The sequence below is a fragment of the Archocentrus centrarchus genome, unplaced genomic scaffold (genome assembly GCF_007364275.1).
Source record: "Archocentrus centrarchus isolate MPI-CPG fArcCen1 unplaced genomic scaffold, fArcCen1 scaffold_50_ctg1, whole genome shotgun sequence".
Classification (NCBI taxonomy): domain Eukaryota; kingdom Metazoa; phylum Chordata; class Actinopteri; order Cichliformes; family Cichlidae; genus Archocentrus; species Archocentrus centrarchus.
The window spans coordinates 208,388-235,269 of record NW_022060273.1 but is presented as its reverse complement, the minus strand read 5'-3'; the positions used below and the strand labels follow the sequence as shown (position 1 = coordinate 235,269).

Sequence of the window (26,882 nt, the reverse complement as noted above, 5' to 3'; positions counted from 1 at the left end):
TCATTTGGGAATCTGCATTACTCCATGCTCAGCAGGGATCACTGCTGCCACCTCGTGGAGAACATAACAGATTGCTACTGTTATGATAAGTTATGATTCACCTTAGCGAGTCTGTAGATGCTTCCATACACCTTACAGTTTTCACTAGTTTTTTATTACATGAAAATAACAGCAAATTCACTTTTTTTTGCAACACGACATTAGATGGAGAAAAGGGAGGCCCTAACATTTATCAGCTCCATGGATAAATCTGGCCTGCCATAGTGAGAAAACTGGAGGGTGGTTCCTCATTTCTCTCACATGGAGCTTTGTGTCACTGCTGTTTGCTGCACTCTAATGCAGTTAGTAATAAACAGTGAAATTAGAGACACACACAAATCCACTGTTGTATTAAGACAATTTTATGAAGAAAAAACCCTAATTTCACAAAGCATTTCTAATAAAGTACCTCTAAGATTGTTTTTGACATAGTAATAAAGACATTTACTGAACAGATGCCTGAGAAACAATTTTAAAAAGCATTTATTCATAACTCATTGAGCGCAAGGTCAAAGGGTGCTGTGGCACTGCGAAGCTTCCTGGATTTGATCATTTCTACTTTATAAACAAATGGAAAACAGCACAAACCCTACAGAACAAACAGAAACATGTTTGCTAGTATAAGCAAATATTTTCAGTGTGACTGACAAACCTCTGAGTCTCTGTCATCACCCAGAAAGCTCAAGCAGATTCTAATATGTGCATTGTGGCTCCAGCACTCATTCAACAGAAAAGTAACAAAGCATTTTAGCCTTTAGCCTACAGGTCAAATGGGGATGTAAAAAAGGCATTCAGAGACGAAGCATTCAAAACACAACTCATGGATTTAAAAAACAAAAACTCATCCTTTGGCTTCTGAGCAGTGGCTGATACCTGCTAATGGGACTGCAGTGAAAAGGCAAACCACAATACACACAAACAGAAACAAGCGTCCCACTAATGTGTAGCTGAAAGTCGCTTTCTTGGCTTGCTTTCACATATTAAACAAACGCAGCCACACGGCGCGTTTACAGCATGTCATCATCTTCACCTCCTCCGTACATGTCGGCCAGTTTCTTGAAGCGGGGGCCCCACTGATTGAGGCAGTCATAGTTCTGGTCTCCACTGCCTGACGAGTTCAGAGACGAGAGGCTTCCTGCATCAGAGCCACCCCCCTCGTAGTCAAACACCAGCAGGGAGTCATAGGGGGGCGCCGTGGGATCGTTGTCTGCTGCCTTCAGGTTCTGAGGAGCAGAGAACATGTTTTCATTTAATAGTAATTTTCCATGACGTGTTTCAGCTACCTTACATAAACAGAATAATGAACGTCAAAGTTATTAAAGCACAGACATGACGTCCATCCATCCTCTGCTGCTAATCTAGGGCCGGGTCAGGAGACCAGCATCCAAAGCAGAGATGACCACACCTCCCACAGCTCATCCAGAGGAACACCAAGGTGTTCCCAGGCAGCCAAGAGACATCATGTCTCCATGTCCTTGGCTTCCTCTTGGTAGGACATGCCTGGAACACCTCACCCAGAAAGATTCCAGAACTGTAGATCAAGCTCTGACTGTGGGTAGACCAAATGACTCGTAGCAACGAGTTACAGACATGGACAAAGTTGTTGGTACGCTTCCTATAGAGACAAAAACCCACAGTGGTCACTGATATAACTCGAAACTGACAAAAGTAATGCATTTTTTCTTTTCCAGAATTATTGAACACTAATGAAACTGGCTAGGGGAAAAATGATGGCACCCTAATATTTTGTTCCACAACCTTTTGAGGGAAGCACAGCAATCAAGTGATTTGTGTAACACAGACTTCTGCACCTGTTAACAGTTTTGGCCCGTTCCTCATGAGCAAACTGCTCCAGCTGTCTCAGGTTTGAAGGACACGTTCTGCAGACCGCATGTTTCAGCTCCTTTAGATGCTCAGTAGGATTTAGAGCAGGGCTCTCAGAAGGCCACTTCAGAATAGTCCAGCGTTTTCTTCTTTCTGGCTGTTTTTAGTTGTGTTTTGGCTCATTATCCACAACCTGCAGTTGAGAGAGTTTTCTGACACTGGGCAGGACATTTTGCTCTTGATCATCTTCAGATTTCATTGTCCCCTGATGTTCAGGTTTCACAGTTGGTACAGTGTTTTCTTTGTGGGCTTCAGTTCTGCATATGTAAACAGAGCTCATGTGATTTGCCAAAAAGCTCCAGTTTAGTCTCATCTGTCCAAAGGACATTCTCCAAGACGCTGTGTGTCTTGTCAATATGCATGGTGACAAATTTCATTCTCCCTTTATGATTCGCTTTCAACAGCGCCGTCCTCCTTGATCGTCTTCCATTAAGTCCACTTTGGCTCAAACAGCGATGGATGGTGCGATCAAACACTGATGTACTTTGACCTTGGAGTTCATCTCTAATCTCTCTGGAAGTTGTTCTGGGCTCTGTAGTTACCATTTGTATTAACTCTCCTCGATGTGGCATCAATTTTCCTTGTGGTCACGTCCAGGGAGGTTGGCTACAGTCCCGTGGACATTAGACATCAATGATATATGCAGCTGTAGTCACAGGAACATCAGGCTGCTTGGAGATGGTCATGTAGACTTTATCTTTAATATGCTTGTCAATAATTGTCTCATCTCAGACAGCTCTCTCCTTAGCTTTCTGTTCAGTGTGGTACACACCATGATAACAGCACAGTGACCCTTTTTCACCTTTTAAATAGGCAGATTGACCGATTACAAGTCAGAACACACCTGTGATGCTGCAGGACACACCTGAGTTTAACACATCCCTATGGTCTTTTTTTAAGGGTGCCTTCATTTTTACCCAGATCAGTTTCATTAGTTCTTTTATTATTCTGTTGAATCACAATTCAAAGGTGATGTCTGACTTTCAGTAGGTAATTCTCAGTGAATTTCTTTTGTCGTTTCTGTGGCCATTGTGGGTTTTTCTGCCTTTAACAGAACGGTTCCAACAATTCTGTCCACATCTGTTTAAAGAGCTTCTGAGCACTCAGAGTGCCTTTCACCACTAGCTTCATTCACCCAATCTTACACACATACAAGTGCTTTTCTCACCTTGTCTTCACACACACACAAACACACAGCGGGATGTATTGGGGAAACTCAGGGTGCAGTATCTTTCCCAATGATACTTCAACATGCAGACTGGAGGAGTCGGGAAGTGACCTTCAGATTGGTAGATTACCCACTCTACCTCCTGAGCCCCTGCCACCCCAAGATACCTGATATAACTGCCCACAGGTCACCCCCCCCCCCCAAAGTATGTGGTCAAATGCCTTCTCCAAGTGTGACAAAGCACATGTAAACTAGTTAGGCACACTTGGATATTTTCAAGAGGAGGAAGAGCTGGCCCAGCATTGCATGACCAGGATAAAAACCACACTGTTCCTCCTCAATTTGACAATGGAAAGGAGGACTCTTGTCTCCAGTATCCTGGCATAGACCTTTCCAGGAGACGGAGTAGTGTGATCCCCACAACCGGAGGACACCGTCTGGTCCCTGTTATGACAGGATATGACTTCAAGTTTTACTCTGAAACAGCCGAGCCAAAGAAACACCCCATCATCGACCTGAGACTTAGAGTGTCACGGTGCCACACGCACTTGTGAACACCCAGTTCCATGTTTGAACATGGTGTTTGTTACAGACAAACTCTGGTTAGTATGTTACAAAAATCCCTATCCCTCCCCATCACTTCTTTCCAAAGCAAATTCCAGACTGGAACAGAGTCCGGCCCCTCTCTAGCAGACTAGGTCCAGCTGATATCTTTCACCCTCTCGCACTAGCTCAGGATCTTTCCCCACCAGAGAAGTGGTGTTCCATGTCCCAAGTGGCAGCCTCAACAACTGGGGATCACACTGCCACGGCCTCACCCTTGACTGACAACCAACACACTGTACCCAACCAGGTGGGGAGCCCACAGGAGGCACACACTGTAACCATGCTGGATTATGTTTCTTTCACTCACATCATCAATGAAGTTGCCGATCTCTTCTGGGTTGGCAGGCCGAGGCCGGTACTGAGGAGCAGGCATGAAGTTTGGCGCCACGTCATTCCTGAACACCTCGGGCCGGTTGTCCAGACCACGGTGGAGAACACTCAGATCATAGTCCTGATGGAAAGTGATTTAATGATGCAGTTGTTACATGGAATACTTTTGCTGGACTTCTGTAATCCACTAACTGCATTAGGCCTGTTCTCTATTCTGCCACATTTCTATCACTAAAAATGAGCCAAATCACTGAAATACAACAAATATGATTTGAGCCTTTTTAACAATGTAATGATAACTGGAGTGGACACACATTTAAACTCAAAGAGCTGAAACACTCCAATAAACACACTGACATCACTTCCAAGGTTTTCTGCTCCTGAGGGTTTTGGGTGCAGCTTTGATTATAACCAGAGCTGAAGTCCATCATTTACCTGATCATCTTCTCCACCTCCCTCTTCATCATAGTAATAGATGTTGTCTCTGATGCCATCATCCTGCAGCAGCGGCTCTTTCTTCTCTTTCTTCTGTCTTGCAAACAGCAGTGCTAGCATCACCAGCGCTGGACACAGAGCACAAAGTTAAGCACACAAACAAAATCCTACTTGGCTGGAAAGTAAAGAGATGCACTGTCCTGAGGTCACAAACGTAAATGTAACACCCCAGAAAAAAAGATATCCCTGAAAATATGGGAAGCATCCTTCAATCCATCGCAGCTCACCAAGCAGCAGGATGGCTCCAAGTATTCCCAGGATAAGGGGCAGGCTGGTGCCCCCTATAGCACGATCAGTGCACGTCACTTCTGCTCCCTTACAGTCACACACTTTGGCTTTGATGGTGTTTTCCTGCTCCAGGCCATGTTTATCTCCCACTCTCAGTAACACACTGTACTCTCCACTGGGCAGCTCAGTGGATAAAGTCAGGATGATGCCTGTTCCTGAAACAAGACAGCAGAAAATTTACTTTACAGCCCTGTATTGATTCATTTTTGTCATTTTGTCTAATTTTCACCAAAGTTTAACACCTCATTAAAGCTTTTTTTTTTCCCTGTACATATGCTGCTTTAGGGTTTTTTAATTCTTCTCTGGCAGCACTCACTGTCCTCTAACTTGAACACCAATCACTCTAACCTCAGTGAAGAAAACTGTGTGACCTAAACTTTAATCTTTAGATGTTAGTTTGAACTCATCAATTGTGCGCACAACGAAATGATGGTTCCAGATCACTCATTAAGAGACGAGCATCTGCGGTCATGCAGCCAGAGACCAGCGCTACCGTTAGGCAATGTGGTTTAAGTGTCTTGCCCAAGGACACAATGCACAAAATATTTTCATTATGTCATCAGAACACAAGTGATGAATTTGAAAAATCTGGTTGGATAGCATCAGTTTATGCTCGTCTCATGTCCACAGTGTACATACTGGTTCCATTCATCCTAGCGGTCCAGTTGGCCTTCGACGAGCCCTGTAGAGACACTGAGTATGGAGCCGCAAATTCTGGTCCATCTTTATCTGTTACTGAGAGCAGCTGAGGAACTGTGTCCCTGTTACACACCTGAGGAAACACAAGGTCACAGTGAAGCTTTTCTTTATGCTGATGTGCTGTATCACATGACTGCACACTTGGTTCCACTTTTTATCTGATCCCATCCTGAAGTCGGTACAGGACGGGATCAGGATGGGATTTACAAACACACCCATTCTGCACCACAATTAGACACAAAACAGCTGCTGAGCTAGTGGGAATTACAACACCTGGATTTCACGCTGATCAATGGTGGGAGCATTGTCATTGACATCTTCCAGCTCAATGATCAGAGTACCAGTTCCTGTAGCTGGGACTGCATCTGGTCACAGAACAGACATCAGGAGAACAACATTTATTAAGAGGAAGGTTCCATCAACAAAGTGAGATCAAGTCCATATTAATGCCCACAGATCCTCTGGACTTCTCATTCTTATATAACTGACAAACTTAAAAAACAAACAAAAAAAAGACAATTAAGTGCTACAATGTTATTAGCTATGACCGTCCCAGGAAAGGTCGTTAGTGTGGAATTCATTTTTTCTCAACATAAATTCCAGCACAATCATAAGTGATCAACTAAATGATATCAGTGTCTCAGTAAAATGATAGTCTGCGTCAGTCTCGCCTCCCACCTACCATTATCATATGCACCAATTCTTGCGATGTATCTGTTGTCTATGACAAAGGGGGACTCTCTGTCCATGGATCTTCTCACTTTAATTAGGCCTGTGTCCTTGTCCACATTCAGCCAGCCTGCAGGGTCACTGATCATCTTGTACCTGTACATTGATGAGACAGTCACAGAAAGATGGTAATACTGTGCAGGCAGGATGATCCCAATTAGCATGTTTCACAGTGTGGCCCAGTGACACTTTATCCTTTACTTTTTTCATCTCAGGCTAAATACACAGCGGCACGTTAGCTGCAATTACACACAAAGTGTTACAGGGTTCACACTAAATACTTTTCGAGATGTAACCAGTAGAAGATAAGAAAATGTCAGACTAATGCATCATGTTTGGGGCTCTTATAAATAAACCAAGTGGGCAATTAGAGTGTAAAACTATTCAGTATAATAGTTACAGATGGCCAGCTGGGGTTTGTGTGGACATTGCATTTCTCTCTCCCTACTACAGCTTTTGCCCACAGTACAAAGACCTGTATGTTAGATTAATTGGTGGTTCTAAATTGTCCGTAGGTGTAGGTCAGAGTGAATAGTTGTGTCTGTGTTGGCTGTGTGATACTGGCAACCTGTCCAGAGTGTACTCTGCCTCTTGCCCTTTGAGCTGAGAAGCTCCAAGTTCTACTTTTGGTACATTTCAGTGAACCAATGGAATCATTTTTCGGTTTGTTTTTCAGAGAAATATTTGTGTAGTATATTTATATTTGGATGAGAGAAAGTGGATATATAGACATGAACAAAAACTGTTGGTACCCTTTTTGAAAGAAATCCACACTGATCACTGAAATAACTAAACTGACAAAATTAATAAATAAGACTGCACGCATCCTTGGGGACCAAGACCATCTGGTCAACCATTCCAGGTGTGTCATTTGTGCTGACAGGTGCTCAAAGAGTGCAGTTAGCTTCTTTAGCCAGTAGGTGTGAACCATGTCAGGGCCTGGTGCTGTCCAGCTCTTCAATGTGAGAGACTCTTTCCTGGATTTCTGCCACTGTGATGGTCACTGCAGTCTGCTCTTAGATCCAGCAGCCACTGAGTATTGGTGTTGTGTGTTGCATCCTTCTCCTCTATCTCCAGCCTTGGTGGGGGTGGTTAGCCAAGGTTGAGAGTCTTTGCTTGGCAGTCTCTAAGGCCCCAGGTACAAACAGCCTGTTGTACTTCGTAGGCACCCTTTTCAGACTTTTCTGCAGCTCTGATAGCTGGCTAACTTCCCTCTGTGCTGCCTTGATCTTAGCCTCTAGTCTTTTCCATGGAGGGTACTGCTCTTTGTGGCTGTTCATCTTATAACCAAGTATCTCAAGGATCACTGCTGCCATGGCATATATCAGCTGGTTGGTTTCAAAGTCCGTATTGCTGCATTTGCATCTTCTGGTAGACTTTCAGAGGGTATGTGGTCCAGGTTTCCAGCTAAGCTATGATCTTCTTTCAGGTCAGCTGCTCTTGCATTCGATGTACCCGTTTGTTCTTGGAGCCTAATCTGGGAGTGTGGAGAAGATCCTACCCTTGCTGCAGTGTGTTGTACCTTGTCAACCTGTGGTAGCATTTTCTTCTTGCAGATGTTGGAACACTGGGCTATGACTTGTTTCGATGTCAGTCTGGATGTTGGGTGTCGAAGAATCCATGTGTCCCACATCCTCTTCATGTAAACCCTTTCACTGGGATTACATGTGTAGTAACATTCTAACAGTTCGCAATTCTCATCTCATGTCCACTTGTGCCGTATCCTTCTAGTTCCAGTAGCCCACTTATTGTCAGTATGCCTTGGTTCCTCGACACCTGACGTGGACCTTGTTAATCCGGGCGACGTCTGAACCAGTATGGCTTCAGTTGTTTTCCTCGCTCATATTGTGAGGTAGGCTTGGGTAGCTTGGGGAGTCTAGCATTCATGCTCTGGCTGGGATTAAAACCCCTAATATACAGACATATATGCAAACCTGAAGTGATTACCATCTGCAGCTGGAATCAAACAAGTGACTTTTGTCAAGCTACACACACGCAAACAGTTTCACCTTCAAATGTTCAGATCCACCTCTTTATGAATGACTGTAAGCCAAATCATTTATTGCTGTGTGAACGAGGTTAACAGTGGTTTGATGCTGATCTCACTGATAAACAGTCCCAGGTTTTCTTCATGCCAGAAGTGAAATATATATATTTTTCCCCCTTCAACAAAACACATGAAGAGCAAAAGATGCTACTGTGAAGTTTATCTCCAACAATAAAGAAACAATGCTGAGCAAGTGAAAGGAAACTGCAACCAAACTGATTTACAATACAAATCTCAATATCACTTCTTCCTCACTTAAAAATACCACCTGCAAATTTAATGTTTCTGTAACAGGGAAATGTGACACACTTTGGAAACTTCATTTGAGAAATTTCAAACCACTGTCACCTTGTTAGGTGCAGTTTTTTAGAGAAACTGCTGTACTTGTGAGGTCAGTGGTACATGTTCTCTAGAACGTTGTTCAAACGAGGCATTTTCTCCCAGTGTGACTTACGAGACTGTCTGCTTGCGTGCAGTATCAGGGTCTGAAGCGGTGTACTGCACCACATCTTGGTTCTCAGCAAGGTCCTCTGGTTTCACCACAAGCTTCTCCTTTGGATCAAAGACTGGAGCTTCATTCACGTCCTTCACGCTCACCACCACTGTGGCCGTGGAAGTGGTGACTGGAACAGCAAAAGGAACCTCATTCTCCACTGTAACCAACAGAGTGTGCTTGCTGCTCCTCTCAAAGTCCAGCTCCTGTGGGGGTGACCATGAGAGTGATGACAGATTTTTCTTAAATTGTAACTAATCACAGAAAATGCCTCCATCAAAAACAGCAAATATCCACTGATAATATTGGGAGATGTTCAGCATCAATGAATTCCTGTTTTTCTTCCCACCTTGGCAGTAGAAATGATTCCTTCCTGTTTGTTAGGTCCTGTTTTGACTGTGAAAAGTCCTTCAGGATCACCACTGATGATCTTGAACACAGCATTCCAGGCTGCAGACTGGGGTTCATCACCATCTGTTACTGACATCTTAACAACCTCAACATCCTTTTTGTTTTCTTCCACCAGTGCATTATACTGTGAGAAAATAAGAGATGGGTTAAAGCATGGAAATAAAAAAAACCTCCTTAGTGGGAATGAAGAGCATAATGGCTTTGTTTTGTCGTCGGTTCTATCATATTATGTTCATTAATTACTGCTCAGTTCTGGAATTGCTTTGAATAAAATGAATTCAACATGCTTCAAATTTGCTTTTTAAATGCATCAGAACATTTTACATGTGCTGTACTCTATTCAGATAGAATAGACTCAGTATTCCCTGTACAACAAACTTCACACAAAAAGTAAGGAAATTTGTGTTCAGTTATTTCTTTGGTGTAACAATACTTATTGGCAATAAGTCTTATAAAGCCCGTTTATTTCCCCTTAAATGGAGCCACATGGGTAAGGGAAATGCATTGGTGGGTTGAGCAGCAGAGTATGTGGGCTGCATCCATGAAAAACTTGCCAAATCTTCTACGTCAATACCAAACATCTTACTCTGCTATTGATTCTTATTGGATGATGGCTGACTGAAGAATGGGAAGCCATCCCAGTGTGACACCAAGCTGGTGACCAGCATGAGGTGGTGGTGCCTGGCCCCCTGTTTGTTAAATGAATAACTTGTTAAATTGCCAATGTGTCTTCTTCAGACTTCAGTCATCCAATCTAATAAACAATACCAAACAAGGTTGTTTATGTGGGCGCAACCAGCATCCTCTGTTGCTTCACATAAAATTTTCCATTTTCCAAACAAATGTGGAACCATTTGGTGTTTAGACACTTTTTTAGTGGTGCTGATTTAATTCACACCTAAAATATAGAAAAAGTGCAAACTGTTGAAAATGTGAAGGCATTGCTGGGATTTAAAGTGTCTGCTTATGTATATTTGCTTTCTAAATAGCTAATTTTAGCTTTCAAATCCATTAGTCTGCTGGAATTTGCCAGCCAAGGAGCTCATGTACTTTATTATTTTAGGGATGACTCACAAATACACATTTTCCAGAGCGTACAAAGCGTACTCTTTTTCAGACACCCCAAAAAAGCGTACAAAGAAAATGTTGATATTTACTCATGACATTTAATTTCACCTGGTTCTTTGGTATTGTAATTACTTGTATTATTGTAGGGTCTTTACCCCCCCAAAAAGGGGGCGCGCCCCACTATGTGAGACGCACTGTCATAGGGCGAGATGCAGGGTACACCCTGTAATTAACAGATATACCTAAATATTAGAATTTATAGAATGCAATAAACTGATTTGAATTTTAATGTGAATGTGTGCTGCACTGCATGCATGTAAATGTACACGCCGCCACACTGTACACAGTGGCAGTGGAGCGATTTGTCATCTGAATAGCCGGTCTTATGCCAAAAAGTGATTTCCGGTATTTGCCCAAAAAAATTATTGCTGGTATTTATATTGTTGTAAATGACTTGTGGGCCTATAATCTGTCAAACATATCTCAACCATCATCTCTTATGAATGATATCAATTCATTTTGAGTCATAAAGAACATTTCTGTCACATGGTAGAAGCTGCAGTCAGTTTTTGGCAAAGTGACTTTCATATTGTAGCGATTCTGTTAAAGTTTGATGGTTCTGTGCAGATGTTCTGTGATTTCCCACCGTGTTGGTGGTCCTTGAACATATGTGTGCACACGAAGGGAGAGAGAGTCAGAGGGAGTCCCGTTTTGTTGTTTTTGGCGTGGTTGCGGCACACAGCAACCATTTAATTGTTAATAACAGAGCAACTTTTGCTGGCAATCTCTCGCCATCTTCTTCAACGTCTTAACAGACGCTACAATACATTCTTTATTAACGATGTAAGAACAAGTAATTTCTTCATTTTATATATACCCCTTCATAAATCCTGTGCAACAGTATATTTACCGATATAAGCAAAAGTCGCACAAAAGTTGGTAACAGTGCCGGCCGCTGATCGCCAGATAGATGGATAGCATAGATGAAAACAGGCCAGGAACACGTAGATTAAAATCCATCATCGTTTTCTGTGGTTCACTGCGTACGGTTTCCATTTTTGGAACAATGTTTCCACTTCTTGTTGAATTCATCTCCGGCGGCTTTGGCTGCTTTCCACACCTGCTGCAGCTTGTTCACATCTAATATCGTCAGTAGAGTCATTTTGTGAATCGATGATGGACTCTTTTAGAGAATTCAAACCACCAGACGTGAGGCCATATCACTGCAGACCACAGAATGGTGCAGTGGCGTGGACGACTCCGCCATCGGTGCTCAAATTACACAGACCGACCGACATTTTCTAACTATCTGAAAAGCGTACGCTGGGTGTTACCCCCCCGCCCCCCATCGTACGCTTTGAATGCTCTGGAAAATGTCGATATTTGTGAAGCGTCTTAGTTTTTTAGTTCCTTAGTTTCTATTTTGGTCAGATTTGGCGTCATTGTTTATTTACAGTGTAGCTCCAGATCAAGGCAACAGGGATGTTACCTGTTAATATTGTTACTGTTTGAATATTGATAGAAATTGATAGGAATCGGGCGCCTGGGTGGCTTAGTGGTGAATCCGGCGACCACATGCATATACCACGTTGTGGTGCAGGCCCGGCCTGTCGCTAATTTGCCCGCGTGTCTTCCCCTGTATCTTTCCCCCATTTCCTGTCTCTCTCCACTGCCCATAAAATCTGCTGTGGCCCAAAAAAAATTGATATGGATCAGTTTATGCATCTATTGCATGTGATTAAGAGACAATGTGCATTTTTCTCTCTTTTTCACAAATTGTTCTTTAACTTAAAATTCTGGTCAGCCTTTTCCTGAGGTTTGATAACTCTACCCCACATCCAGTATTATAGTGAAAACTGCTCATTCATTCAGAATCATTCTTAGACACTGCAATAGGTCAGGTCCAACTAATTAGGTTGCTTTTAAAGGTAACACTGTAATGTGTAGTCAATTGAGGTTTGCAAATCTGAAAATCTGGAAGTAGCACATTTCATTAATATCAGTTACTGTGAACTGCATGCATGACATTATGACTGGGGGCTGGGCCCCCCTAAAGGTTTGATCCCAGAATGGCCCCTGCAATTATGGATAAACAAATGGACTTTCCTAAGAAACAAATAATTTCCCAAACACAAAGTTCTTTACTTTTTTGAGACACGTTTAGACACACACAATGAAAGCTTAGTTGTCTATTGGGGACTCCCATAGTGGATCTACATATTTTTTATCACAGGAAACAAAGCCACAACTCACAAGTCATGGCAACAATCAGCCAGAGGTGGCAGCAGTGTAAACTGCACATAAGAATCTGAATAACAATTTTATGTCAGACAGGAAATCTCACATTTCATGAGTGTGAAAGAAAACCCCAAGAATGTGAAACAGCCACCCATCATTCAGCGACTTCAAACACACCACATCATGAAACGTATCAGCAGCCTACCATTAGTTACTCAGCATCGCTGCTCATTACAGTTTCTTTGCTGGTTGTTTTGACACATTCAGCATCATTTAAACTTTTGCCAGTGTCATGAATTTCCAGCTAATTTAGTATGTATATAAAATTAATATTTTCATGATCACAGTTTCATATTTCTCTGAAGTACCACAGTGCTCACATTCTATTTCAGCCCTAGCACTCAAACCAGGGTATGATGCACCCCAAAATATTCACAGGGCTTTCAAATTATGCCGGCGGCAGGCGCATTTTCCACCTACTCCACCACTCTGCGCCATCTACTTTTTAATCTTCCTAAAAAAAAAATTCTTTGCGCCGTCCGCCGTCTCCATTTCCAGCGCCATGTAGCAATATTTACGTTCTTTCAATGTGAGCCATTTGATTGGTTCACGACTGCCATGTGACTATTCATATCGTCTGCTGCGGTCATGGCTTCGGTCTGGGTCATAAGGCGCCTGCTACTTTGGCATGCCCCCCCTGCTACTCCAAAACAATTTGAAAGCCCTGATACAGCTAAGTAAACTTTCACCTGTGACAACTAGCTGTCAACTACATGAGCAGTTACAGTTTATAATAATTAGTACTTAAATTTAATTAATGTCAGCTATTGAATGCTGTGCAGTCATTTATAAAATGCAGCACATGTTGTACAGGTGTTAGAGTGCGCACATGTGGACTTAATTTGTTCTATTGTGGGTCTTTGCTGAGCCAACATGTGAGTGCAGCATCAATAAGCCAGTTAGATGCAGACTGAATGTGTTCTGCTTTAACAGAGTGTAAAGGCAGCAGTTAAACAGGAAGTTTCCAGTTACAAGTTCTTCAAACTTACAGACAGCTGAGTGAAGACCGGAGCGTTGTCATTGCTGTCCGTCACCGTGAGGATTACTTTTGTTTGTCCACTTAAGCCTTCTCCCTTCATATCTGCTGCTTCTACTGTCAGAGTGTATTGTGGGTATTTCTGTTAAGAGACAGGGACTGTTAGGGGAGTTCAACTCATCAACAGGAAGGAAGAAACATTGACAACAATTTACACACCTCTAACACAGCTTTTTTTTCCTTAAGACCAATACCTACAAAGTTGATGGCATTAACAGATATTAGCCTTGGCCAAACTTAAAATATACCAGCTGCAAGTTGCTGACTTGTCTAGAAAACACTCACCAACCAGCAGTGAAACTGCAAAATGTGAAAAATGTGATGCAAACCAGAAAAGAAGAATATCAATCTCTAAAGTAAAAGTTTAGCCTCATGAAACATCTTGGTTTCTGCATTAAAAGCACAAGTTTTACTTTGAAAGAGAACGTAATCCATTTCCAGTTTGTGTCACACCTTTTTAAATTTAACTATTAAATCACAAGGTTGTTTTTGTTGCAGCACCCTGTTTGTGGTCAGGGGTGCGGAGAACCTTTACTGTATGGCAGAGGTCCGTGGGTCATTTGGTACCAGGTCGCAATTAAAAAAAATAACTTAAATTATTTCCATTTTATTTATTTTCTGAGTCTGAAATATGTTTTATTTTGAAAAATGGGCGGATTCTCTCTTAAACCCGTCTACGACTCCCTGTTGATGTATCAAGACGCTTGTCTCGGTCATGTGATATGTCACCACTAAAATTAAACTCCACAAGCTTCACTGGTTCCCATGCCTGGCTAATGAAATCGGTTGGTTGACCTACATAACACTTGTTTAAATATTTGAGTGCTCACCTAGAGTAGAAAAGCGCCATATAAGAACTAGTCCACACGATTTATATTTAGCAACACCGGGGATAGCAGTGAGGCGGACATAGCCAAGCTGACACTCTCAGGTGCTCGACACCGCGGCTCTGCAGCCACTATGTGAAATCAAAGCTTGTATTTATGTATGTGCCGAACCCAGCTAACCCACAGGCTAGCAAAAATGAGTCAGAAAAAAAGCTCAGGGCTCACACTGATTCAGCGTCATACCTTGGATGAAAAATCTGATCCCATTGTAAATGATTCCCAACTAAATGTGACCCATAAGCAGAATGAGTTTAGCAGCCCTGCTCTGCTCCAGTCCACCCACTTCCATGCATCGGCTCGTTCATGCGCAACAACTCCTGGAGTTCACTTTAATGTCTATATCAGTTCATGTCACTGGAGACAGTCATTGCAAGCGCAGGAGGCAAGCTAAGCTACAAACTCGCACTTACGAGCAAAAGTATGAGATTATAAAATTTGCAGAAGCAAATCCAGAGATGAAGCAGAAGTAATTGCAGCGAAATTCGGTATTAGACCCCAAACTGTTGGATAGTGGGAAGAATCTGATTTTAATCGGACTTCCAATTCAGATGGATTTTTTTACAAGTCGGATGAAATTCCACAGGCGGCTTGAATCTGACTGAGGCGATTTCTACTGTATTTGTGCCTCTTATTTTGAAGGCATGTTTAAATGTTACCATGGCAACCAGAGAGCACTGTGGGCAGAGGGGATGTTGTTCATGCTGTGGTGCGATGTTACAAGGACGCTGCTGATAGAGTTGCATACTAATATACGTTCATGTTTATTATTATACTTAGAAAATATCACTTGATTATGGTCGTATCTTTTATTTTGACTTTTGTCCACCACATCTTGAAGGCTGGTCCATGGAAACTACATGGAAACACTAAACCGGTCTGTGGCTCACACCTAAAAACTTACAGTCTACTGAATTAGTCTCTCCAGAGGCCTGACAGTAACATCACCCTGAAGAAAAAATCTCAGCTCATGGTTTCAGGTTGGTTGGCATAAAACTATTACTGATGGGATTATTCCTTGAAAAACCACAAATGTATTGCCTTCCATCTCTGTAGCCACAAATGTTACTACTGGCTCTGAGTCATTATGAAATCATTTCAGCACTTGGGTGTAAAAGGAAACTCGTGTGTTAAATATGTTTAACAAGGCTCACCTCTCTGTCGAGTCCAGCAGCAGCAACTCTGATGGTTCCACTGATTGAGTTGATTTCAAACATGTGGGCACTGGGCAGTTGTGGATCCTGGTTCAGAATACGGTAGCGGATATCTGAGTTGTCAGTATTTGGCTCATCCAAATCTATGGCCTCAACCGTGAGCAGCTCAAACCCTGGAGGAGAAGGGATTCAGAAATGGGAGCATAAGTTTCTAACGGTCTTCACAATGTTTCATTTAAGAGATTTACCAAATTAAAATGGACTCAGTGCAAAAGGTCTGCTAATATCTTTGCAGCCTAACAATCTCTGGTGCAGTTTGGTGTCATTTTATCTTTCTGTAAGTTTAATATCTTAAAATTCATTACATATAGTGGACTTGGGGAAAATTCCAATATGGATAAGAATTAAGAACAGGAACAAAAATAACACAAAATGAGTTTGCATGTTAAATATGTCAACAAATGTAACTAAATCCTCTATACATACCGACGGCAGAGGCCTCAGGAACCTCTCCTTTGTACTGAGTGATAAACTGAGGTTTGTTGTCGTTTTGGTCAATCACATGACTATAATCTCCATGGGCTCCTCAGCGACTCCTTCTCCGTCTCCCACAGCATGTGCTTCAAACTGCACAGAAGGTTTTAATACAGAAAGTTTCAGATTCACCTGTAAATGATTCAATCTACACACAATTCAATCAAAGCAAAAGTTGAGTGTCTTGTAAAACTGTAGAAACAAGAGTGAAGAGACTTCTTATCAGCATATTAGTTCATTTAGATGCTGTGAGATGATTGTGTTCTTTTTTAAAACTCACAAAAATAAAAACATCTCAGCATCCAAGAATAATGACCAGAGGAACTTTCATCATCTGTTCATTTTCTACATACATAACATACACTTTAGAAAACATCTGGACAAAGAGGGAAACTTACTGTGTACTTGGCTGTTTCCTCTCTGTCGAGTGGCTGTGTGACATACAGATTGCCAGTGTTTCTGTCCATGGTGAAACGATTAACAGGAGGCAGATTAGCTCCTGGTCCAGTGATGCTGTAATAGATCTTCTTGGTTTTATCTTCATTGGAACGGATCTGGGAAGAAAGAAAACAAAAAACAGCAGCACTGAGTTAAACCACTCTTACTGTCTACAGTGTAGCAAAACTCAGAGTTCTAAAGAAAGGGGAAACCTGAGAAACATTATAAACACCTAAATATAGAAAATATTTAAATAAGCTTTAGTGTCACTAATTAGTTTTACATTTAAAAAAAAAAATCACAAGTAGCTCTTTAAACTATTTGACAATTGTACATATTATTTCTCACTATCCCTTCCTCCTCATTTCTGTAGCTGCCTCTTCTGCATCCTCCTCCTCCACCATTGCTCTCTCTCCTCCCTCAACTCCACATCATCCTGTTCTGCTCACCTCAAACCTTCTCTTCTGAACTGTAGTCAGAGCTCTAACACACAAAAACATCTTTATTCCCAATATTTTCCCATTTACTGATTTTCAGCAGATCAGACATGTGACCCTCCTCTGATAAACAGTTTGATTATATTCTCACCCCTTTATTATTTAAAGCTTAAATTATACATCTGTATATAGATTAAATAGACAGTGAGAAACATTAGCCGTACTCTAGCAAAAATATTTTTTCAATATTAACAATTCCCATTACATCAAAACAATTTTAAGCATACTGTAAGAGACTGATATTCTGTGATAATCTTTAACATTTCTATAAATATGTTTTGGTAACCGCATCCTAAAACAAAGTATTTCCATGGTAAATCAGAAAATTCCTACTGCACTCTTGTACAAGGGTGTATACTACATAATGTCTATTTATATAACAATAAGCTTGATATAACATACTTCTAATGTATTCACATATTTGGGATTCCCCAGTTTCTCACCATGTACCAACTACCAGCTGTTCAGTGACTGGGGTCAGCTGCTAGATTTGGGGAATCTCCACTTTCTCCATTTCAGTCCATAACAGCACAATATGATCACATGATTAGGCTTAGCCAATCAGGCATGTGAAAGAGGCTGCATATAATTAGCATATATTATCATAGCATTAACAGCCTGAAATCCTCGACACTGTTTACTCTCCACTAGAGATAAATGGAGCCCAAGTGTACAAAGGGTACTAAACATCCAGAAATATGAATATCCTGTTTCATATCTTTGAAGGGTAAAGAATGCATATGGGAAATTTCATGACTCGACTCCGTTTGGTTTTGGAGTCTATAGACTGGAAGTAAAACCTCACAGACAGAGAATATCCTCCCACTTTATACTGTATGGGAGGACTGGGGGGGGGGGGGGGGGGGGGGGGGGGGCACAATGACCACCACTGAAGAAACAACAGACACATCCTGTGCAAAAAAAAAAAAAAAAAATTTTAAATATCGTTCAGTGTCAAATTCATCACACGGTAATTCAGTTCTTACCTGAGCTACTTTTAGGGGATAGGGTCCTCTGTGACTCTCAGTAACACCGAGTGGAGGAATAACCCAGTCTCTCTTCCTCCTCCTCAGCCCTTCAGCAGACTTGGGGAAGTGCAGAACAGGCACTTGTGGATCAGTTGCAGTCTGGGAAAACATGCAGACATTTCATCAGCCAAAGCTTGGAGTGGAGATCACTCAGAAACTGACGTCTCAGTACATCTCAGAACTTTAATGCAAATACAGATGCCATTTGGCCAAAGGCTCATCAGTGTATGTATTTGTATTCAATTCAAACTTTATTTAATCTGTTGGTTCAGATTTCTGACCCTCAAGAATTAAAGGAGGTTAGAGGTATGAGGTTAAGGAGTCTGCCCTCCTGTACAGGGTTAGAGCCACCCAGAAGGCAGAGAGGATTCAGAGTGATAGCACTCTTCAAAGTATCAGCTGTTGCCTTCAGGAAGGAGGTACACTCTGCTGCAATGCAGAACAAACAGATTCAATTTCTCATTTATTCCCACCATTAACTTTTTGAAGATTCTGTGTCCCTGGTTGTATGTTTGATTGTTGATTTTTTTTTTCTTTTTTTGCACGCTACAGTTTCTTCACCAGAGCAATCACCACCCTGAACTCACACACTCACCCACTGTAACTGTGCAATACCCACATCTCTGTGCAATATTATTCATACCGATCAATATATATCGCCCCTATAATGTGTAATAACCAATATTCATTCACTAGTGCAGTGGTTCTTAAATCCAGGCCTCGAGGGCCGGTGTCCTGCAGGTTTTAGATGTGTCCCTGATCCAACACACCTGAATCAAATGGCTGAATCATCTCCTCAGTATGCAGTCAGGTTCTCCAGAGTCCTGCTAATGACTTCTATATTTGACTCAGGTGTGTTGAAGCAGAGACACATCTAAAGCCTGCAGGACACCGGGCCATGAGGCCTGCATTTGAGACCCACTGCACTAGTGTAATACTCATCATCTTTATTATTAAATGTAAATACTTTTTTACAATGTATATATTTTTATACATTGTTTTATTTTCTGTATATTTTTAGAAGTTCTATTTTATATTTTAGGAAATGTGACTTTCTACTGCATGGCACTGAACAGAAGTGGTCCTCCAATCTCATTGTACATCCTGTATAATGACAATAAAGCTTTCTATTCTATTCCTTGAAAAGCTGCCACACTATGAAGCACGAGGGGGAAATTTAATGTAAATGTTTTTTCCTTCATGTTTCATTCAACAGTGTCTCTAAACCTGCCTCTGTGCTGTTAGCAGAGTCCACTTCAGTACTGTGATGCTCATGGTTGTAGTTTATCTGGTCTTCATGGTGATGGTGCCCATGGTGATGCTCAGGGTAAACCACACTGACTGGAACTGTTACTTTGTGACCTTCAGAGTCCCAGGAGTGGATGAAGAAGGTCCGGTGTCCTTTATGAAGAACAACCTGTCGCTTTACCTGGAAGATTAAAACAACCCTCAGTAGGAACACAACATGCAGGCACTGCATCCTTCATCAGAGCAACTCTTCACAAACTTTACTGCACTTTTTAAACTAACTCCAGTTTTGCAGTCCAGTCTGTTAACACTACTCACCATTAACACACCGTCTGCCTTTAAGCCAAAGTGACTGTCATCACTGCTGAAAGGAAATACTGAGCGGTCTGTGCAGTCGGTGAAGCGCACTGGGAAAGGATAGAAAAACAGATTACAAATGTGGTGCATATAGAGAAAGAACTGGCAAGTCTTTAGTCCACACAGGAAAGCACACTCATTACTGTTTCTTCCAGATAAATAACCTGTAGGTCCTTCATGAAAGTGGTAAAAGCTGAATGACTTGACTGCTCCTAGTTCTGGATGGCAGCATAGATGTAAAACACAGCGCTTACATCCACAGGGTTTATACAGGAATCCTAGAATTCTATTTACTACCTTTTACTACCTATTTTTACTACCTCTACAATATTTTTACTACCAGCACGAAACCGAGCAGCAGCCTTTTTTGGGGTGGCGGTGGATTCACAGCACTGAGCCATGTAAGATGATAGCCCATCTCTCACCAGAGACAAAACTTTATCCCACTTACTTGAAGGCGTAACTGTGACTTTGTCTTGACTAAGACCTCATACACATTAATATTCCAAACACATTTCAAGAAGACTCAGTAAATTTGTTTAAGAATATAAACAAAATGCAATGAAATTCAAGTTTCACAAGCCGACGATTTTCCAATAAAATACTGGAATACTGGTTTGCTGTTAAAGTATGCCAAGCCAAGCCAATTTATTTATATAGCACTTTAAAACGGTAAGCACTGACCACAGTGCTGAACATGGAAGAATTAAAAACAACAAAAGACAAACGTAAAAGTCAACACCCAGAAATAAGAGCATCAATAAAATATAAAAATAAATAAGAGCATCAGTAACATAAAAATAAAAGAGCAACAATAAAATAAAAATAAAATACACAATCAAAAGTCAGGATGAAATTAGACTAAAAAATAAATAGATACATAAGAAATAAGTACACTGCGATACAAACATCTCAAGCTTGTTTGAATGCCAGGTGAAAAAGGTGGGTCTTAAGAGAAGATTTAAAATTAGCTAGTGAAGAGGCCTGTTTGATGTGCATAGGCAGAGCGTTCCACAACCTGGGAGCTGCCACGGCAAACGCTCTGTCCCCCCTGACGCTCCGCTTAGTCCTCGGTACGACCAACAGCAGTTGGTCAGCAGATCTAAGCAGGCGGGAGGGGGAGTGTAGATGCAGCAACTCTGCGAGGTAGGGTGGTGCAAGGCCATTTAAGGACTTAAAAACCAATAAAAGAATTTTAAAATGAACTCTAAAATAAACAGGAAGCCAGTGCAGAGAAGATAAAACTGGAGTGATGTGTTCCCTCTTACGTGTTCCAGTCAATAGCCGTGCAGCAGCATTTTGTACAAGCTGAAGACGAGACAGTGAGGAATGATTAACGCCAAAATACAAAGAATTACAGTAATCCAACCTTGTTGTAATAAAGGCGTGGATCACTGTATTAAAGTGATCTTTCGACAAGATATTTTTTATTTTGGCGAGCTGTCTCAGATGAAAGAAACTAGACAGCATTAATTTGACCCTCCAACTTCAGGTTTTCATCCATTTTGACACCCAAATTTGTGACTGTGGGCTTAGCATATTGAGATAAAGAACCCAGATCCACAGGAGTGACCCTCCCTGTGATCCCCGGACCAAAGATGATGACCTCTGTCTTTTTATCATTAAAATTCAGGAAATTTGAAGCCATCCAAGCTTTGATGTCATCGAGACATTTCGTTAGTGTGTGGACGGCATTCGCGTCACTTTGTTTTAGGGGCATGTAAATCTGGGTGTCATCTGCATAGCAGTGGAAGGCAATTTTATGCTTCCTAAGAATGGAACCAAGGGGGAGCAAATACAGAGAGAACAGTAGTGGTCCAAGTATTGAGCCCTGAGGCACCCCACACGACAGGTACACAGGATGATCTAAAATCGTTTAGGCCAACAGAAAATGTTCTCTGGGTCAAATATGACCTGAACCACTCCAGAGCTGTGCCCTGAATACCCACCCAACAGTCTAGACGAGAGATTAAAATGTATAAATAAAAGTATGACAGTGATACTTGTGCTCGTAGCTGACCTTAAGGTTGCAGTTGCGGTGCTTTGTGTAGCACCAAAAACCAAAATAGGGATCTGCTCCCTGTACGCGAATCCGCTGCTGGTGAACGGTGGATGCTCGGTGTGATTTGATCGTCGTCACACCGTTCCAGGTCAAATTCATATTTTTTATGCACACTTTACAAAACGCCTCTCAATCATTCCCCATGATCGGCTTAACCCTTTGGGGTCCGGGGTATATTTGGCCATTTTTGACTACTTTTGTTTTTAGCTTCATAATTACCTCCGCCAAGGAGGTTATGCTTTCGGTCACGTTTGTTTGTTTGTCAGCAGGATTACTCCAAAAGTTATGAACGGATTTCGATGAAATTTTGTTGAGTGGTTGGTGATTAAAATTTGGCAGTGATCCGGATCACGATCTGGATCCAGGAATTTTTATTTTAAGGATTCTTCACTATTGTGGGATAGGGGGATTTTAATAATTTAGCTTCTAAATCCGAAACACAAGGCACAAAAGCCTGAAAAAAATTGGAGTGTAACATAGTCACATGTTCTATCAAACAACATAGTGAGGCGACGATCATATCTGGATTCCGGATCTCATGATCCAGAATGTAGAAAATTATAGGTAACATGGAAAGTGTGTTTGTGTAAATTGACAAATAAAGCTAGAGATGTGCAACTAACACCAAATGGTAGCTGAAGCTGTACTGATTCAGTAAGGTGTTAGCGGATTTTTGATGTAGCTTCAACTGTTATGGAGCTAGATCCAGAAGAACACCGCCATTATGGAAAAAGACATTTTATTTTTTATCGTTTACTGCTCAGATGATCTTAGCGTCTGGGAAAGATGAAAGATTATTTCACAGCATTTAGATACACGTATTACAGCGTCAGTGACCCTATGGCCTTGGCGGAGGTTTGCGCTCTCTGAGTGCTTCTAGTTATTCTTTTATTTTTGACATACTGTAATAATACATTGGACTTATAATCACATAAAAACATAAAATACAGGAATACAGGAAAGACCTCAGGTATTTTTGAACAACTATTTGCAGAGCAATCAGGACTCACATTAAGATGCTAGACAAATGCCACCTCAAAAAACAGTTTCTGTCCTCCACAAGACTGAGGTGCCCATCACAGGCAAAACCTGCCAGTAATGGTGTCTCTTTTACCGCTTTTTCACCTGCTCCTCAGCAGCCAAATGCATCGTGTTACTGCATAATTTTCTGATTGGTTGATATGGTAGATTTTTCCACCAATAGAAAAGGTGTTCTCGGGAATTGTTTTGTTTTTATTAGCATGCACTTCCTGTTAACGAAACTCACGTTTTTGCCATTTATTTCTGCACAAAACGCGCATCGAAGGTGAGGACAATATACAGGAAAAGGCATGGCATAAATTATTGGACATAACTCTTGTGTTACTTGGCCTATCAACGTAATTTAAAAACTGGTACGTAGTTTGAAGTCTGCACTTTGGATTCATGGCAGCAGCGTCCCGGTGCTACGTCATCTCAAATCGGTGATGTCATTTTGACGTGCCAGCGCGTCCGTGGACTCCAGAGGGTTAAGCCAGTCTTTGAATGCCAGGTCATCGAGCCAAAGTTGTGAAAACGACATTTTCCCATGACGAGGCGCAAAATGACAAACTATTTGTAATTGAAGCATTAATTAATGGTAGGAATGGGGACTAATAAACACGTTGATGGTTTGGAGGAAGCAACTTTTGAAGTTAACGCTGAAAGATTAATTGGAGAGAAAGTCTGAACAAATACCAGCAGTGCTGAAAGCAGCCAAACATGAACATACGTCTGAGATGGTTTTTAATAATTTTGAAATTTTCTCTAATGGTTAAACTTTTATTTCTATAATAAATGCTTGGTTCCCTTTGATGCCTGAATATGAACTTTCAGTCTGCATTTCCTCCTAAACAATTGAACAGCCTACATATTATTGAACAAGCTGAATCTGCACACGTGTTTATTTTATTAATCAGAATTAATTTTTCTTATTAAATTGGTTAATTAGTTGTTCTCTGGGGACAATTATAAAAGACAAGTGAATATTCATGCTACAGCAGACATGCATAACTACATCTTATTTTAAAAACAGTTTCAGTCCACTGAGAATTTACTTTATATAAACAGAAATCAATGAAAACAGTTCTCCTTTTCTTTCAGTGTTTCACACCATTCGAATAGCCAAACCTGTAAAACAGGCTTGGGGACACTGCCCTGACCTGCAGGTAAAAGTGTTTGAGAGAAGCAGAGCGAGAGCAAGCTGAGACATGATGATGTTTGGGTTTCAGCTGAGAACAATGTGAGCAGCTAATCTGCTGAAGGCCATCTGGGCCCGTGGAGTCCTTTACAGCAGCAGTTATCCCATGTAGGGCTGTAGCATGCTGCCACAGCTTTGTACAAACAAATCTTTCATGTGCAATGACACTGGGCATTGGAAACACAGACCACAACATTTCATTTCAAGAGAGAAGCTCCAAGTCCAGACGTAAATGGTTTTTTTTTCTTTCTTTTAAAAGGAGATTTTTCTGAGTTTACTTACTTATTTATTTATTTATTTATTTATTTATTTATTTATTTATTTTATATATATATATATATATATATATATATATATATATATATATATATATATATATATATATATATATATAAGTATTTATACCATGTCAGGAGCTTTTTTTTTAAAACCTTCATTTTCAGTGATACAAAAACAATATTTGTCTGAGGACAACAGGGCAAAACACATTTTAAAAGCAAAAACAACAACAAAAACAACACTCAAAGTACCTGTGTATGTAACCTAGATTCCTGTGCTGTTCTTACCTCTGCCCAGCCTCATGCCCGGCCTCAGGTGTTGCCTGGACACTCTGAAAACCAGCAGATCTGACTCAAACCCAGGCACACATGCTGGCCTCTCAGCTATCACTAGTGCTGAGACCTAGGAGAGGAGGAAAGGTGTTTCAATTAGACCTGCAATTGTAAACTGACTAATTATAAGCAAGAGGAAAATGTATGAGCATAGAGTTTGATAACTAAATTTTTTTTTTTTTATATCCAAAACTACAAACTTTAGATGTTTGCAGCTTTGAAAATGTCTGAATTTGAGGTTTTTCTTTGGTCACAAAAAGCTGAACGTCTTCCGGCTTTGGATTGTTGGTCAGACAAGACAGAGCTGGCAATTACACACATTTTAAAGGCTTAAAAATAAAAATCATAAAAATGACTGGCACTTTAAGTTAGTAATCAAAACGCAACAGTAATGTGAATTACTTAAAAAGATGTCACGCCAGACTACTTTTTTCTAAAGGAACCCAGAAATAACAATGTAACACTTGTACGACAGGCCGTTAACTTTTCATGATGTAAACACCGAAGACAAATCAGACCGGAGTTGAAGCTCAACTGTATTTGCACACGAAACCACAGCTCGGTGGGCCGGAAATTAACCTGCAGACAACGTGATCAACGGATCAGGGCGAGGCTCGCTCCGAAGAACGGACTGCTCGAGGCGGAGGGATATGAAAATATATTAAATACACACACATTCAAAGTTCTGCGTGTGTTCTACGGTGTAGGCGAATTTTTATACACACTTTTAAACTAGTTGTGTAGGAAGCCTTAATTCCAGTCTGCTGTGAAGCAGTTTACATAATAAAGGTTTAAAGTCTGCCCAAGTTTTTAATGCCCACTTAGAGTCTCAGCAAGTGCGACGGCTAATAAAAGTATTAGTTTACTAAAATGAAAGTATACAAGGCACCAAAATCACCCTGTGAAAAGAAGATTGATTTTAAGACAGACGGTGTTGTCAAATTCAACCACATAAGTAAAGTTAACTACCATTTACCTTCTGTAACTTTAAACAGAAACAACGAGAGAAACGAACATCGACTGAACGCCGACTGTAATATTACAACCAAAGGAGGAAGTCTCACCTGAAAAACGACGATGAAAGCACCAAAAACCGCGAACCGAGCGGTCCCCATCGGGCTAAATCCTCTTTTTTAGTATTCCCCGCAAGTAGACGATCGAAAACAAAAAATGAAAAGAACAATAATTATATTCCTCTGCGAACTCTCTTCCTAAAGTCTTCCTGTCGCCCGTGAAGGTAGTTTCAGTAAATGAGAACGCGCTCAGTAAGCTCTGCTTCAGGTACTTTCAGCATATGACGTCAGCCCACAGGTGCGCAGGATCCAGTTTCCTGATATGGTCATACAGCCCGAACGCACCTGAGGAGACAGAAACAGGTAGTTTCTGTTTATGAATAATGAATAGTAGCACAGCAGATAGTAGGAGCTGACAGCGTTATTATCAGCAGTGGTCCGAGTCTGAGCTCATTATGCAGATCTCAGTCTCATTTCCTCTAAACGTCTCTCACTCCCCATGCCCCACTAACGCCTGTCTGAAAACCAGTGGGGTTTTAGATTATTTTCATACAGGACAAGTCAGTGTTTAATTTAAAAAAAGGGCAATATTCCCAAATACAGAGTTGATATATTTGACGACACTCATTTAAGCCTGGAGCTTTCTTGACTTCAGTTTTTACTCAGCATCCCACCAGTTATTTGCTAATAAGCTGTAATACACTCACTCACTGAAGTCATTCTCTGTGCTGATAAACATCAATAATTAATACCCAAGAAAAGTGCACTTCCTTTATCCATCCATGCTTTTCCTCCCCTCCCTGTCTGGAACAGTAGACTGACAGTATGCACCATGAGCCCTTTTTTTGGTCTTTTTTCCCCAATGCAAAACCTTCTGTCTAATCAATTAAACTGCAATTTTTGTCTAGTCATTAAGGTTTTTGTTTTGTTAAGTGGGGTTCTATTAATTCATTAATGTATATATATAGATATATAGATATATATACATATACAGTGTATCACAAAAGTGAGTACACCCCTCACATGTCTGCAGATATTTAAGTATATCTTTTCATGGGACAACACTGACAAAATGACACTTTGAAACAATGAAAAGTAGTCTGCTAATGAGAACGAAGATCAAAATTAGTGTTTGACAATTTCAAACATACAAGTGCATTCAGTGATATACAGTACTGTGCAAAATTAATTATTTAAATGGGAAATAGATACAGTGATTTATTAAAACTTTCAAACATATATGGAAA

The 26,882-nt window shown here is 41.0% G+C and overlaps 1 pseudogene; it reads right to left on the bottom strand.

Moving 5' to 3' along the window:
* Positions 1 to 187: 187 nt before the first annotated feature.
* LOC115777349 (B-cadherin-like) lies at positions 188 to 26,044 on the bottom strand (annotated as a pseudogene).
* Positions 26,045 to 26,882: the final 838 nt, after the last annotated feature.